Source organism: Colius striatus, chromosome 5, assembly GCF_028858725.1.
Source record: "Colius striatus isolate bColStr4 chromosome 5, bColStr4.1.hap1, whole genome shotgun sequence".
Classification (NCBI taxonomy): Eukaryota; Metazoa; Chordata; class Aves; order Coliiformes; family Coliidae; genus Colius; species Colius striatus.
Genome location: NC_084763.1, coordinates 40181721 through 40198505, shown reverse-complemented (window position 1 = coordinate 40198505; position 16785 = coordinate 40181721). Strand labels below are relative to the sequence as shown.

General features: G+C 40.4%; 1 protein-coding gene across 13 annotated transcripts in view; it reads left to right on the top strand.

Moving 5' to 3' along the window:
* The window catches only part of KMT2C (lysine methyltransferase 2C), a 208107-nt gene that overhangs the window by 63010 nt on the left and 128312 nt on the right, over nucleotides 1–16785 (top strand). The gene's annotated exons all lie outside the window — the stretch shown is intronic.

Below are 16785 nucleotides of genomic sequence, written 5' to 3'. Positions count from 1 at the left end.
ATCCATTGAACGTGGACCTCAGACTACACTGATAAACAGTTGAATTACAGTGTATTAGCTGTTTAAATTGAAACAGACAGAGTGATGGGAGATAAAATATGATTACTGAAGCTTTCCTACTGAGAGAATAGTGCATTAGCAAATCCATATAAAGTTATTTCTGAAATTTCAGCTTGTATATCTATATTGTCAGGAGCAAAGTGGAACAAATCCCTTGTCTTTTCTGCTGTGTTCTTCCTTATGTCAGAATTTATAATACAGAAAGTAACATTTATATTTTTTTAAAAAATCAATATAAATTACCAGAAAAGCGGTGACAGTATTATATTATTTAGGGAAGCCAGAAAACACTGTCTCTGATCACTGTTGAAACAGTGTCACAGAATTCTCACAGAGCTTCTCTGTTGAAGCTCTGGTAATAGATCTTAACTTAGTCAGTAGTGGGTCTCTTCTGCTGCAAAAATTGCTGTTACTAGTCATCAGACTGTTACAGGTGTAATGATATTTTGACAATCTTGGATATAATTGTTATAATATTTTTATTTATTTCTAATCCAACAGAGAGAATATTTGTATGTACAAAAAATTACTTCATCTACTTACTGTATATACAATTATAATGTTTTACATGCTCACAAACTTCTTAAGTTCCATGACATATTTCCCTTCTTGAAGAGAATTTCAGTTAAATAGACCTTTCAGTTAATTTCAGTTAAATAGTTAAATACCTAAATTAAATAAATCATTTTTAAAATCTGACCTTAATGGAATTTTCCAAACCTGTTAATAAATTGCAGTAAATATGTAGAACAACTTGAAATGAACAGCTGTTTTGATTCTCTATTTGACTCTGTCTTGAATCATTTGCAAAAGCTATAGTGCTGTTTTATCCACTGTCTGTTCAAGGTTGCTTACTTGCCACTATCATGAATAGCTGATTACAGCACTTTCCCTAGCGATAAACTTGGGTGATATTTCAGCTGGACAACAGTCTTATAAAAAAACCCAAAAACTTGTGCATGATTCTGAACCAGCCTTTATTTCCCTCAACTTACTCTTCCTTCCAACTGAAAGCGTTGACTTCTGTTAGTCAAGATGGAAAGTCTATTGTGGGCCCATTGTTTTGCCTGATCAAAGAATTAAAAAAGCTAAATACTATTAATTTTTAATTAAAATTATCTGCTTCTGACATTTTAAAAAAAAATGCAATAAGGAGATGTGAAACAGTTAATTGGGAGTCCTGGGTTTCTCTGAACCCAGGTAACTTTGGTTCCAGACTTAGATACAGAATTGGTGTTATTTCTGGAAGTCGTTGATATCCTTATAACATTACGGTGAAAAAAAATAGATGTCAGGCTTCTTTTGTCACTGCTTCCTGAAACCTAGCAGAAGAAAGCCTCTGTAACTTGTTATCAATCATCTGTAAAATTGTCTGTGGTGTGCTGACACTGCCACTGTGTTGTGCAGGGGTAGGAGGACTGGATTCTGGGTGGCTTGACACTAGTCTCTTAGGAGAAAATACAACATGTGAAAATAACACATGCTGATGACTTTTGATTGTGTAGTGATGGGAGGAAATGTAGCAAGATTTAGGGTAAGGTATGACTCCATAGAGATGTTAAACCTGTAACTTGAGGAAATAGTTTTGAAGCAGCTTTCCAAATAATTAACACTCATCAGCTTCATATCTTTTGTTTTGGTAAGCTTTTCTGTTTCTATTTTATGGTATAAGTAAGCTAATCCAATGCAGATATTTATAAATATCTTTAGGTATGTGAGACATAGGAGAATTGTGGGAGTATATGATAACAGACAGTGCAGAAATTGCCTAGAACACAGGAAAGAACCAAATCCACCAGAAGTAGATGCAGGTGTAGGTGGATTGGTTGTTTCATTTTTTTCAGAGTTTAGTATAAGACAATTCTGGGTTTCTTTCTTCTGTAGTGAAGATAAAGGAGTTGGAGAAGCACACGGGACAGGGCATAAAATGAAGTCTTTTACAAGAAATAAATAAATTGCTACTGAAAATTCATTTTAACACAGTAAGATATATCAGAACTAGGATGAGGTTTTCAGTAGCTGAGACATTAGCCAAAGCTTGGCTTGTGTAGTGTTTTTCTCTGGATCCCTTCTGAGACTGAGTCTTTCTGAGGTGGGATATTGAAGTCCAAGAGAACTATTGACTACCAATGGGATTAGGGCAGGAAATTTAATAACAGGTTTAGGATTAGTTCTTAGAAAGCAATGTCCTATAAAACATCAAAATAAATAGTATCTGAGACATATTGGGGTAGGGAGGCTGAAAAGGGTGAGGCATGTGTGTTTGTGTATGCTCAGGAAGAATGGGTGAATTATTGACCACATGTGGAGAGGGGCGATACTGCTGAGCAAAGATGAACTATCGAGCCTGGCAATGGTAAAAGCAATGCTGCCAGCTCTTATATATCACAAGTGTCATGGGTTTTGGAGCCTTTTCCTTTGGTTGTTCCCTTTTTATAAGCCTTGTGAGAAGCTTCTGTCAGCCCAGGACTTACGGCTGAGTGGAATCCAGCTTCTTCGAAAGGAATCTGCTCCCTTGGTTTGTGCTGCCTGCAGAGAGCAGGGGAAGTACAGCCCATGAGGCAGGCATGCAGCCAGAAACTGTCTGCAACTTAACAGCAGAGCCCACTTCTACCTTCCTCCTCTGTTTCCCACATTGTCAACTTGGAGCATTAAAAGCTAACAAGAATGGCCTAGAAACACAATTTCATAGAAGAACAGAACACCTTTTGATTCATTTTACTTTCCATCTACTTTCAGAGACTGTAAATTGCATTAATTGCACATTTTCAGGCCATTTGCTGTAATTGTGAAGACAGAAAATTCTTAAATAAGCTCAGACTTTGACATAGCTTTTTTGATTTTGGTACTCTTGTCTGCTAAATATCTGCTTTTGTGAGACTGTCACAGAAACTGCAAAAAAACCCCAACCCTGGCAAGACACCTTCCTGCTTTTCTGCTTCACTTGTAATTGGACAAAGCACTCAATTTTCATTCCAGACCAATTGGACTATTCCACCTTATTTCATTGCTGCTGCTAAGATCAAATTTGTATCTGGAGATGGAGGGCTGGGGTGCTTTATTCCATCAAAAAAAGTGGCTGGTGAACATCTGTAGATTGTGTGACCAAAGAAAATGGTGAAAAAGTAACAGTGAACTTCTTTATCTTTGTTCCTTATCTGTGCTTTGGTTGTTTATGTTTTAATTTTTTAACGGGTCGGTTTTGTTTTTTAAATCTTCAAAGAAGGCACATTAACAAAACTTGCAACACTCAGTGCAAAAAGAAATTGTGGAGTGGCAAAGAGATTAGATAATCTGGACAGAATAACACTGTAGTGATGGAAGAAGCAGCTAGATCTTTAGGCAGGAGGGAATTAGATAAAATATGTAATATAAAAAATATGTTTTAAAGTTGTTAAAGTTGCAAAGTCAAGCACGTATTTTAGGAGATAGCAACATGAAAATTAACTTTGAAACTGATTCTTTTCATGTAGAATCATAGAATGGTAGGGGTTGGAAGGGACCTTTGGAGATCATCTAGTCCAACCCCCTTGCAGAAGGTCAACCTAGATCAGGTCACATAGGAACATGTCCAGGAGGGTCTTAAAGACTTCCAAGGAAGGAGACTCCATACCCTCCCTGGGCAGCCTGTGCCAGGGCCGCCTCACCTGAACAGTGAAATAGTTTTTTCTTATATTTAAATGGAACTTTTTGTTCACGTATTATGATCAAGTTTGTAGTTTTACATGAATGTTTTTCAACAATAATGCTTTCTGCAGAGAATGCACCATATGCATGAAGCTAAGCATTTGAAATCATTGCAGAGTTTTGCCTTTACATTTTCAGATCTAGATCCATGTAAGCATTTATAGTATCTTCCTACAAAGTCAGTGAATGCCTTCTGCATCTGGAAAGTGGAGAGATAGCATTCCTTTGTGTTAGAAAAATAAACTATTTAATCATAGCGAAGTACTATTTCAACATTATGTCTATGACTAGTCTAGCCCAGAGTGAAATTACTAATTGGGCTTGGTGGGCACAATTTTAACATTGTCTCTAGTTAAAGACTAAGATCACACATTGGAAAATTAGAGAAAAGTTAAATATTTACTCGTTGTCTATCCTGTCTGTTCATGCATTGACTAGGGAAATGGTGTCAAGAATAGTTTTATGGTGGATCGTTGTTAAAGCTACACTATCTCAGATTCGTAGGACAGGATGGGACCTTTGGGAGTCATCTTCTTTTCCAAGGCAGATATCTACAACTGTCCTTCCTGTTAGAAGTTTACATAAACTGCTCTTAATTCTTCCAATAATAAAAACTCTAGGTTTTCTCTAAATAGTCCCTTCCAGTCTCCTCTTTGCTTTTACTGTTGTAAACACTTTCGTCACGTCTAACCCACACTCTTCTCATTCTGGGTTTATCCTATTCCTATATGTACTGGCTGCCAGGGATAGTGGAGGATAGATTTGTGCAAAAGACTCTTGGTTTATTTCTCCAGCATGTTCTACCTCATAACAGAAATCTCAAATTTGTTCATACTTTCTTTGGCTATGATGTTTTTTTGAGCTCTGATTTTTCTCACTGTTTTGAGTTATCTCCAGATGGTCCTCATTGAAACATTAGGCATATTGCACAAATGGGGCCATTAATCTTGCCTCCTTCTTAGGTCGAGCAGTTGACATTGTGACTGTAATACATTTAATGCTCTCTTGTAGAACTTACACTTCGTGGCATTTGACACCCATGATCAATGACATTTGCCATTGGGCCTTTCAGTTGCACAGATCTTTGCTTCTTTATTCACATTCCATAAGACGGTTCAACCACAGAAAACATACCTAGAAGCCAGGTTTCTTGAGTCCACAGGTGAGCAGGAAACCTAGCACTTGACAGGTCAAGTTGGATGACAGGGCAGACTTTCTTTCCTCTGAGAAATGGCAATCAGACAGACAGAAGCATCTCATGAGTGGGATTTCATGGCTGTCAGTCAGTCAGACCATGCTGAAGGACTGATAGTGGTACTTGTTACACGGTGTCCCATGTAAACCAAGATGAGTAGTGGATGGGATGCTTACTTTTGTCAGGGGATTCCATTTTTCTTCCCTCCATCTCCAGTGACTTCCAGACAGGTGTGACACAATATTTTTTCTCACCTGTTTTCTCCATTTTCTTGTTCATTTTCCTTGTCAGCTGAGACTGTGTTTTCTTCCTTATTTCGTTGACTTTGTGGTCTATATTATTCCCCACACGCAGTTGTCTTGTTTCTCTACCACCTTCCTTTTCCCTCACACAGCAAGCCCTCTGATGTGCTCTGCTTGTTCATTCATCATTCCTTCCTTAGCTTCCATTTCACAGCTGGTTGAAACTACAGGCAATTTAAATGGACTTACAGCATCCCTAAGCTATAGTTAGAGAAGATAACCCCTGTGAGTGTCTCTAGCCTTTGCTGGAAGTATATTCATTCATGGGGTAAGGATGGTATGTGTGGAGTCTGCTTGCACATAGGGACTAAAAGAATTGAGTGTGCTTAGTAGACAGAGAATTTTTGAGCTTGTAGCTTTTAGATGCAAAAGCTTTGCTTGAACATGGGTGATCTGCTTGGTGAGGTTGGAAACATTTGGAGAAATGAGTTTGGACTAATTTTCATAGGATTTCAGGAAGTGTATCTGTAACTTCAAAAATGATTATAGTAAAACTTTAAAAGTTTCACAGAGCAGCAGAAAGGTTTATTAAAGACATGGAGTAACTTTCCTATAGGGAATGATTAAGTAAGCTAGGAACCATTCAGGCTGTAAAGGATATTAGAGAGGGAAGATAAGAGGCTTTCAAAGTCATAGGTGGTGTGAGGAGGGTGGCTATATATTCACTGAGGGTCATCAAATGAAACTTTTAAGGATCAGATGCAAAGGAGGTAATTCTTTGCACAGCAGATAGATATTTAGAGTGATATGGAAATCTTTGCCAAAGGATATTGTGGATTTCTGGAAATTTATGTGAGGTCCAGAGCAGAATGGGCAAGTTCATGAAAGAGAAACAGAATTACTCAGTATATAGGAATTTCAGTTGATTAAGGGGGCCTGGAACTCAAAAATATAATAGAATAGAATAGAATTGTTATGGTTGGAAAAGACCTTTAAGATTATCAAATCCAACCACTCACCTCACACTGCCAAGCCCATCACTAAAGTACTTCATCTACGCATCTTCTGAATATCTCCAGGGATAGTGACTCCACCACCTCCCTGGGCAGCCTGTGCCAATGCTTAATACCCTTTCAGTGCAAAAGTTCTTCCTAATGTCCAATCTAACTGCCCCTGGTGCAACTTGAACCCGTTTCCTTGTGTCCTGTGTTACTGCAGAGAAGAAATTGACCCCCACCTCACTACAACTCCCCTTCAGGTAGTTGTAGAGAGTGATTATGTCTCCTCTCAGCCTCTTCTCTAGGCTAAACACTTCCAGCTCCCTCAGCTGCTCCTCATAAGACCTGTTCTCTAGACCTTTTACCAGCTTTGTTGACTGTCTCTGGACATATTCCAGAACCTCCAGTACTGGGAGGCGTGGCTAGTATCATATATTTGCTCTGCTCTTTAATATTCCCTGTGCATCTGCTTATCCTATTTCTAACGCTGACCATATGGAGCTAGATGAATCTTTCATCTCACCCAGCACAGTTTTGACTTAAAGAACACCACTCTGTTGTATTCATCTCTTCTGTAAACACATTTCTAAAGAAAAAACACAAAGTTTGAATTATGCAGTACAGTATGTTTTCCTTTCCCTAATGTGACTGAACAATTTTGATAAACTTTCTTGAAAACCTGCTATTTAATGCCAGTTTGGTATATGTTAAATTTCAGTAATTTTCAAGAAGTAAGACTCTACTTAGTGTTTGTATTAAGTTACCTCCTAAAAGGTACTGCCTCCTCTGTGAGCTACATGCAGTTTTGGTGTTGATGTGCCAAGTGGAAATTTGGCTTGAACAAATGATACTTGCTGGGCACAAAGGCACACCAAAAATACAGGCCACAGTACTTTTTATTATTTAAGTTTTATATCACTCAGAGGTGAAATCACCTCTCAAAATAGTGTTGCATATGGGATTTTTGTTTAAGAGTAGGAGTCAGTTCAGATGGATACTAAAGAATGACTTCTACATGACCTTGAAGCAGACCTCTAAATTCACTTTATTCAGCACTCACATTCTGGTAACACTGCCTGCTTTTAGGGTATGTGAAATCCTAACTGAGCTTTAAACATTTGTTTAAATTAAAGCTGACACATATTGATGGTGAATAAGAGCATATTTTCATAATTTTTAAATTCTAAAATGTCAGAAAAAATGTGTTGTTTTGGTGGTGGTGTTTGGAGGATAATGTTTTCTTTCTTTAAAATGAGAAGAGTATCATTAAGTTGATTATATGGCTGTAGAACTCCAACTGTGTTGGTTTGAAAGAACTGGAAAGCAATTATTGTCTAATGCAGTTTAATTGCTTTGTGCAAAGTTTTAAAATTCTTCACCTGAAGTTCACGCAAACTGCCTCTTGCCCTTCTCCTTTTTTAAAAGGAATTGTGCTGCATAAGTCAAATACTCATTCAACATCAACTCTATCTAGTTGTGTAATAGTGTCAAACCACTTCAAAATTTCAAGTTGTTCTATGATTGTTCCCTATGGGAAGGGGAATGCTTTGCATGTCAGACATGAAATATTGCTTGCAGCTGAGAACTTTTGCATCTTTCTCTTTGTGGTACCTCCATGATGCACTTTGCATCTTTCTCTATCCTTAGTGTCATTAGTTCAGAAGGGCAATTTACTGGGTTGCTAACCCTGTGTCAATGTGAAGTTGTTCTACATCTCCTAATGAATTTTGTTCACTAGTTTCCTTTCAAGCTTCTTGATTATTGAGATCTAGATATTTACAAGGTATTTAAATGTAGCTGAAAAGCTTCATCTAAGCCCCTGAGTCCCTAGGGTAACTTCACCTCTGTGAATATTTCCCATATAACTCACAGTGATACAGACCTTGTCATTGCTTTAGGCCAGAAATGGGGTTTTTTTAACCTAAAATATAGCTTTTAGGTCTTAATTTGAATTTACATAAATGATACAATGGTGCATCTTCACAAAGGAGGAAAACCAATTTACTTTTTAAATAACACAACATAAAATGAGAGTGATAGCAAAGTAGTTTGTGCATTAGCACAACTTGGCATAGCTAAATAAATAGTAGGTCCCCTGTAGTGTTTAATTTAGCCTTTTAACATATGTTAAAACTGCTAACAGAGTTAGGTGGGAGAAGAATTCTCAAGGCCAATTCTCATCAGTCTGCTTTGGTAATCAGTACAAATGATGCTCTGAAGTTCTTGTTTGCTCCCAGATATTCCATTTCATTGTGCTGAGCTTAATTTTAATTGTGAAAAAATAGATGTTAAAAACATTTAAAATTTCTGCAACAACTTTGCTGATAGAACCCAAGGTTTTATGCTTCTCAGGGTCACCTTTCAAAAATGCTAAAGTGTGTGTAAAAAAGACATCTTGAAGGCATTTCCAGACACTGAGGAAGATCATTGCATAACTCCTTTAAAAACAGAGTCATAGTAAAACTCAGATGATACCCTTTTCACCTTCTTTTTTTTCATTCACCCAAAGTGTGAGTCAAACATCTTTATTTTTACTATTTCCAATTTTTTTCTCTTTAGTGCAGTTGTTATTGTGGCAAATGGCAGTAGGGATCATTTGTAACTTAGTGTTTAATGTTAAAGTGTTGGTTATAGCTAGCGAATCTTAATGGAATTGCCAGGCTGTAGGTTTTCTCAGTTGCAGTCTGTTGCCATTTCCTGTTTGAACACAATGACTTCTGATTTCCATGAGATGATTGAAAAGGTGAATCCACAGTAAAACTTCTTTGATAATTGGTGTTTTACAGTAGGCTGGGAGGGATTTGAGGAAAAGTGAGAGCGTTTCTTGAGCAGAATCCATGAGTGTATTTCTCTTTATTTTGAAAGTTTTTGTTCGTATATGTAGGATGCCTGGATTCCCCTGTGCGTGTTCTCCTGAAAGAAGGGGACTTTTAACACCTCTCTGCAGAACAAGTGGCTGCAGAATTTTCTTTAGTCTGCCCTCTTCACTCTTTAATACTGAAAGGCTTGTGTAACTTCAGTGGCCCAGCCCAGAGAGTTGTGGTGAATAGAGTTAAATCCAATTGACAGTTGGTCATCAGTGATGTTCCCCAGGGCTTGGTGCTGGGGCCTGTTCTGTTTAATGTCTTTATCAGTGATCTGGAGGGATCAAGTGCATCCTCTGTCAGTTTGCTGATAACACCAAGCTGGGTGGGTGTGTAAATCTGCCTGAAGGCAGGAAGGCTCTTCAGAGAGACCTGGCCAGGCTGGACCAATGGGCCAAGGCCAATTGTATGAGGTTCAACAAGGGCAAGTGCCAGGTGCTACACGTAGGCCATAACAACCCCAGGCAATGCTACAGGTTTGGGGCAGAGTGGCTGGAAAGCTGCCAAGCAGAAAAGGACCTGGGGATGTTGGTCAAAAACTGACTGAACATGAGCCAGCAGTGTGTCCAGGTGGCCAAGAAGGCCAAAGGCATCCTGGCTTATATCAGAAAGAATGTGACCAACAGGGTCAAGGACGTGATTGTCCCCTTGCACTTGGCATTGGTGAGGCTGCACCTTGTTGTGTTCAGTGTTGGGTCCCACACTGCAAGAGCATCACTGAGGTGCTGGAGTGTGTCCAGAGACAGGCACCAGGGCTGGAGAAGGGTCTGGAGCACAAGTCCTATGGGGAGCGACTGAGAGATCTGGAAGTGTTTAGTCTGGAGAAGAGAAGGCTGAGGGGAGGCAGGATCACTGTAGTGAGGTAAGGGTCAATCTCTCCAGTGATGAATGATAGGACATGAGGAAATGGGCTCAAGTTGGGCCAGAAGAGGTTTAGATTGGACATTAGAAATAACTTTTTTATTGAAAGGGTTACTAAACATTGGAACAGGCTGCCGAGAGAGATGGTGGAGTCATCATCCCTGGAGATTTTCAGAAGATGCAGAGATGAAGTGCTGAGGAATATGGTTTAGTTTAGTGATGGGCTTGGTAGTGTGAAGTTAGTGGTTGGACTCGATCTTAAAGGTCTCTTCCAACCATAATGATCATACCAACAGACATGCTCAGAATAGGCCACTTGCTTTCATCCTTGATGTTCAGCTGTTCAGGGATCCCAGAGACATGTAAGGAAGTTATTCCTATGGAAATGAGGATCATAGAATGGTAGGGGTTGGAAGGGATCTTTAGAGATCATCCAGTCCAACCCCCCCGTAGAAGCAGGTCAACCTAGATCAGGTCACATAGGAACATGTTCAGGCAGGTCTTGAAGACCTCCAAGGAAGGAGACTCCACACCCTCCCTGGGCAGCCTGTGCCAGGGCTCCCTCACTTTAACAGTATAATAGTTTTTTTCTTATGTTTAAATAGAACTTTTTCTGTTCCAGCTTCATCCTATTACCCTTGTTCTGTCACTAGATAGAGTAGAAAAAACGGATGTCCCCAACCTCCTGATACCCACCATTTATATGCTTGTAAATATTAATGAGATTCCCCCCTCAGTCTCCTCTTTTCTAGACTAAACAGCCCCAGTTCCCACAGCCTTTCCTCATACGGAAGATGCTCCAGTCCCCTGATCATCTTGGTGGCCCTGCACTGGACTCTCTCAAGAAGTTCTTTGTCCCTCTTGAGCTGAGGAGCCCAGAACTGGACACAGGACTCCAGATGAGGCCTCACCAGGGCAGAGTAGAAAGGGAACAGAAATTTATTTCCCCAGCTGTATACACAAGAGTTATGGGTGGATGGCAGCACCCCAAATCATGGCAGACTGTCATGCTTTCTGCCTGGGTATGGAAATAGGCAGGAGAGTGAAAGGTTCCATCTGATATTGTTGAGGGTTGCACAAACTCATGGACTGATCCAAAGGTTTCCAGCATCCGCACAGGACTGTACTCATGCAGACACAAGTGTAGATCTGTGAGATACAGGACACAACATAAACAAAACATATTTACACATCAGTCTGCTCATCTGCTTATTGTCAAGGAGTCTTGGCTGACACGGGGTACTCCAGTGTCTTTTCCCAACTCTGAAATATCTAGGAGGAGCCTCTGCTTATACTCTTAATGGTATAACTACAGCAGCCACTTGGTGCTTGGCAATCCTGATGCTCAGCCTTTATTCTATTAAAAAACATTTTGAGAACAGTCAGTTTTACCTTAATTCTCAGACTGAATATTTCCAAGCAAACCAGAAGATGTTTCTCATTCTCTGGTTGTAATTTAACATTGTGCAACTAGTTGCTCAATACAACATGTGCTGAAATTAAATCCTTTAAATGGGAAAGTCTGTGTTTTAGGATGAGTCCTAATGACTGTGTCATCAGTCAAGTAGAGGAAATAGTGACTGTTCTCCCTCCCTCCAGGATTAACTGGCTGGAGGGCATTTTGTTTTCCTTTGTTGGGATGTGGACAGAGGCAGATTTTATTGTCTTAGATTCTTATCAGGGGGTTGAGTAAATTCTGCATGAGGAAGAGACATTGACTGGGCAACTCAGTGAAATAAGAACTCATCTGCAGCAGGGTGCTAAGTTCTGAATGTTTCTTGTTAGAAAGGGCATCTTTCTAAGAAAATCTGCCTGGCTGTCCTCTCATGGCTTGGTAGGAACAGACATTAGCCTCAGACATTATTAGCCTTATTGACTGTTACTGCACCCCTTAAATGGAGATCAATGTCTGGTTTGTTCTGAACATATTTTTTCCTTTGCATTATGTGTTTTATGTACATACGGATGTATAAAATTCTTTGGGATGAGGTGAGGTATATAAGCACCTACTGGTAGTAAACCACCTGTGGAATTTGAAACCTATATAAAAAGGTAGCATTTGTCTTGGAAAATTTAGGAATTAAGTAGAAGTTACAAATAATCATAAACTAATATTTTGGCTTAGACCATCATAGATACATCTTAAATGGAGTATTGGTGAGCTTTTTCTTTCTTTTTTTCCTTGGTAGCTTGTAAAAAGATATGTGACACATCGTCTCTTGCTTGTTATCCCATTTTGAATTAGCCTGTTCTGAAAATATGCTAATTATGATAACAGATCTAGGATTTGATCTTAAGAGTTGCCAGTATCTCAATTCTGTTATCTTCAATATGAAAGCTCTTCTTGCATCACAGATTTAGATCCTCTAATTGCATATTGACATATGGAAAGGAGATTTGTAAGTACTTTCTGCAATCCTCAGATAGGAATAAAAAACTCTACCTTCTGCCCATACAGACATAACTTAAAATATTTACTGAGCACTTAAACCTTAAAAGGCAAACGCGATGGAACTGGCCACTTTGTACTGGGTGGTAAATCAGCAATGGGACAGGTTGGGAAGAAGAGGACAGTGGCTTTCCTGTGGAAAGTCTCTCTAGCATCCAGATGAGAGGCAGAGTGTATGCTCATGCTGGCTGTTCCTGGGTATTTGGGTGCCCGATACATTTGAAGCTCCTCTGCTTGTCCTCCTGGAAAGTATGAAACCGTTTTTACCCTCTCTTTTATAATCTCTCCCCTCTGTCTCAGCCTCATAGTCTCTTGGCAGTGTTGTAGGAATGTTCTGCTGCTCCTGTCTTTTACTTCTGCATGTGTGTGTTCAGGAGCTCTCAGCAAAGGGTTCCCGCGGCCCCCTCCCCTCAGTGAGCACTCAAACTCTTGCTTCAGCTGCGGTCCCCAGCTTTGCTGGAGCAGGAGCAGTAGCACAAACCATATGATTCTTGACAGCTTCACAGCTGTCTGCACCACACTGCAGAGTAGCTGTGAAACTCACCGCTCCTGTTGTTTCACTTCACTCTGCCTGCAGAAAGCTACTGCTGGAAGTTGTGATAGCAGAGCTGCCTTACAGGTTCCGGAAATATCTGCCTTACCCTTGAATTCCTTTTTCAGATAATACCATTTTAAAAGTTAGATGGCTTTTGTTGATTTTTAGAGTTTTTTGGGTTTTTTTAATTGGTGTTCTGTATTTCTCTTTTATAAGCACTCACATTACTGTGTATTTGCTTTATTTTTTTAGTCATAGTCATCCTCGAGTCTTTTAATGAGCAGTGGTAGTCTGTCCTAACAGGATGCATGAATAATTATTTATTCCACTGTGGATAATCTTGTGTTTGTAACTAGTGTGATTTGTATACCATGGTGCTGCCTTTTAAAAATCTCTTAAGACTCCTCACCGGTCTCTCTATTCTCAACTAGCAAATAGCTTTGCTTCTCTCTTTTTAAAAACTGCCTGTGAGGCCAGATCAGGTTTCACTGGTAGTCTAGTGGTTATATTCACTGACATACAAATAATCATTTTTGTTCCTCTGCAACATTGGAAACTCACTTTAAAATAGACATATGTACTGTTTAGCTGGAACTAGTCATTTTCCCCCATTCTTCATAGAATCACAGAATGGTAGGGGTTGGAAGGGACCTTTAGAGATATCTAGTCCAACCTCCCCTGCAGAAGCAGGTTCACCTAGATCAGGTCGCATAGGAACATGTCCAGGAGGATCTTGAAGATCTCCAAGGAAGGAGACTTCACAACCCCTCTGGGCAGCCTGTGCCACTGCTCCATCACCCTCACAATGAAGTAGTTTTTTCTTATGTTTAAATGGAATTTTTGTGTTCCAGCTTCATCCCATTACCCCTTGTCCTTTTGCTGGATAGAGTAGAAAAAAGGGATGTCCCAACCTCCTGACACCCACCCTTTAGATATTTGTAAATTTTAATAAGATCCCCCCTCAATCTCCTCTTCTCCAGTCTAAACAGCCCCAGTTCCTGCAGCCTTTCCTCATAAGGAAGATGTTCCAGTCCCCTGATCATCTTGGTGGCCCTGCACTGGATTCTCTCCAGAAGTTCTCTGTCCCTCTTGAGCTGAGGAGCCCAGAACTGGACATAGGACTCCAGATGAGGCCTCACCAGGGCAGAGAAGAAAGGGAGAAGAACCTCCATGTAGCTGCTGGCCACACTCTTCTTGATGCATCCCAGGATGCCATTGGCCTTCTTGGCCACAAGGGCACATTGCTGGCTCATATTTAGTTTATTATCAATCAGGACTCCCAGGTGTCTCTCTGCAGAGCTGCTCTCCAGCAGGTCAATCCCCAGCCTGTACTGGTGCATGGGGTTGTTCCTTCCCAGGTGCAGGACTCTGCACTTGTCCTTGTTGAACCTCATGAGATTCCTCTCTGCCCAGCTCTCAAGATCGAGATCCTGCTGAATGGCAGCACAGCCTTCTGGGGAATCAGCCAGTCCTCCCAGTTTGGTGTCATCAGGGAACTTGCTGAGGGTACACTCTGTCCCCTCATCCAGGTCATTGATGGAGATGTTGAACAAGATTGGCCCCAGAACCGATCCCTGAGGAACTCCACTGGCTACAGGCCTCCAACTTGACTCTGTGCCATTGATCACCACCCTCTGGGCTCTGTCATTCAGCCAGCTCTCGATCCACCTCACTGTCCACTCATCCAAGCCACACTGCCTGAGCTTTCTGATGAGGATATTATGAGAGACAGTGTCAAAAGCCTTGCTGAAGTCAAGGTAGATGACATCTGCTGTTCTCCCCTCATCTAGCCAGCTGGTTATGCACTCATAGAAGGCTATCAGGTTGGTCAAACAGGATTTCCCCCTGGTGAATCCATGTTGACTCCCCGTGATAACCATCTTTTCCTTCATATATTCAGTAATAACATTCAGGATGAGTTGTTCCATCACCTTTCCAGGGATGGAGGTGAGACTGACTGGCCTGTAGTTTTCTGGGTCGTCCTTCTTGCCCTTTTTGAAGACTGGATTGACATTGGCCTTTCTCCAGTCCTCAGACACCTCACCTGTTCTTCATGATTGTTCAAAAATGATGGAGAGAGGCTTAGCAATCACATTAGCCACCTCCCTCAGCAGTCTAGGATGCATCCCATCAGGATCTTATGAGCCTTAAGCTTGGTCAACAAGTCTTTAACCTCTTCCCCTTCCACCCTGGGCAAGTCCTCTGCTGTCCTGGCCATCCTACTGTTCTTGCTGGACTGGTCTTCGCAAGGGCTGGCCTTGGCCGTAAAGACTGAAGCAAAGAAGACATTCAGTACTTCAGCCTTCTCTGCATCCTTGGTCACCAGGGCACCCTCAGTGTTTAGCAGTGGGCCCACATTCCCCCTCATCATCCTTCTGCTGCTGATGTACTTGAAAAATGCCTTATTGCTGTCCTTAACTTCCCTGGCTAAATTTAATTCTAGAAGGGCTCTAGCCTTCCTAGTTGCCCATATTTTCTTTGCATCTTTTTGTTTTCTTTGCATCTTTTTATTTTCTAGTAATTTTATGTAAAGATTTCTGGAAGGTGTCAGATATTTACAGCCACCTCTGGAGGTTGTGCTGGCTCACTGTGGTCAAGCAGAATCAGTGAGGGATGTGTGACCAAGGCCAGGAGGATGAGGATGAATGTTTTCTGACAGTACTATGGGTAGGGTCTTAATTTCAGTACTGTGAAAGGGACCTATTTTACCTGCCTGCCAACCTGCATGGCCTCCAAGGCCTGTCTGCCTAGGGCAAAGTGCAATCCTAACTCTACAGCATAGCTAAAAGTATTTGGCTTCATTCTTGGCTTCATTTTGGGCTTGTGATATGCTCCTTTCTTCCTCAGCATACAACTGTCCGGTGTGACAAGTACTGTGACGGTAGAGCAGTTCAAAGGTAGTTTTTGTACCCACTTTTCCTCTTTTCCTTTCCCTAGTGTTTCTCTGAGGGCAAAAAGACCCATCCCAGAGTGTGTTAAACCAAATCTAAGGAGCTTTGCTGGATTCTCAGGGTCTTCTCATCTGGAACTTTCTTTGTCTACTTCTGTTTGGTTTTTTTTTTTTTTTTTTTTTTTTTTTTTTTTTTTTTTTTTAAGTGTTTTGTTTTGTTTCTGTTTTTTGTTGTGATTTTTTTGTTTTGTTTTGATTTTTTTTTCCCCCTGATTGCTCCTCATGCCTCACCAGGCTGAAAAACCCAAGTATGCCTTATTTTTTTTGCCCCAGAATTCAATGACTATTATACAGGAGTTTTAGCCTCCTCACACCTTATATAACCCACCCAATACAGTGCCCCAAACCCAAATGTGTCACCTTGGAGATGCACTGAAATCAGGAAAATGGGATCCAGACAAAACCAAGCCTCTAATCCAAGTGCCTGATTCCCTGAGGCATCTTTTCGGGGTCTTAGGGGCATAAATATGAAGAAAACAGAATTGCTCACTTAAGCATTAAAAAATGTGTTAAATTGCCTTGCTTTAATGCAAACTGCATTAGTTGTAGAAGTTCACATTTTAAGTTTGTGGATATGTTTATTATAGAAATATTTTTTCCATAGCTTCCATATGATGTGATACAAGGAGTGCTGTCAGAGCTGTCATTCCAGTGCTTGTTGCTGTTATGCATGTTAAAACGTAATTGCAAATGGTAGAGGGATATTGTAGCAGTCACAGTTCTGTAAATACACATCTCCTCTAGTAAAATTTTTAGGTGTTGTTTTGTTTTGAAAATTTAAATGAGGATATGTCATATCCCCTGGTATGTGTCACTGTAGCCACTGCTGTGATTTTCTCATTGCTCCATTTTCCTGATGTTTTTGGTGTGTAATATTTGCACGTTTTGTTGCATACAGGGTGTATGTGCTTACAGACAGTCTGTGTATGATAATGTTCTGTGTT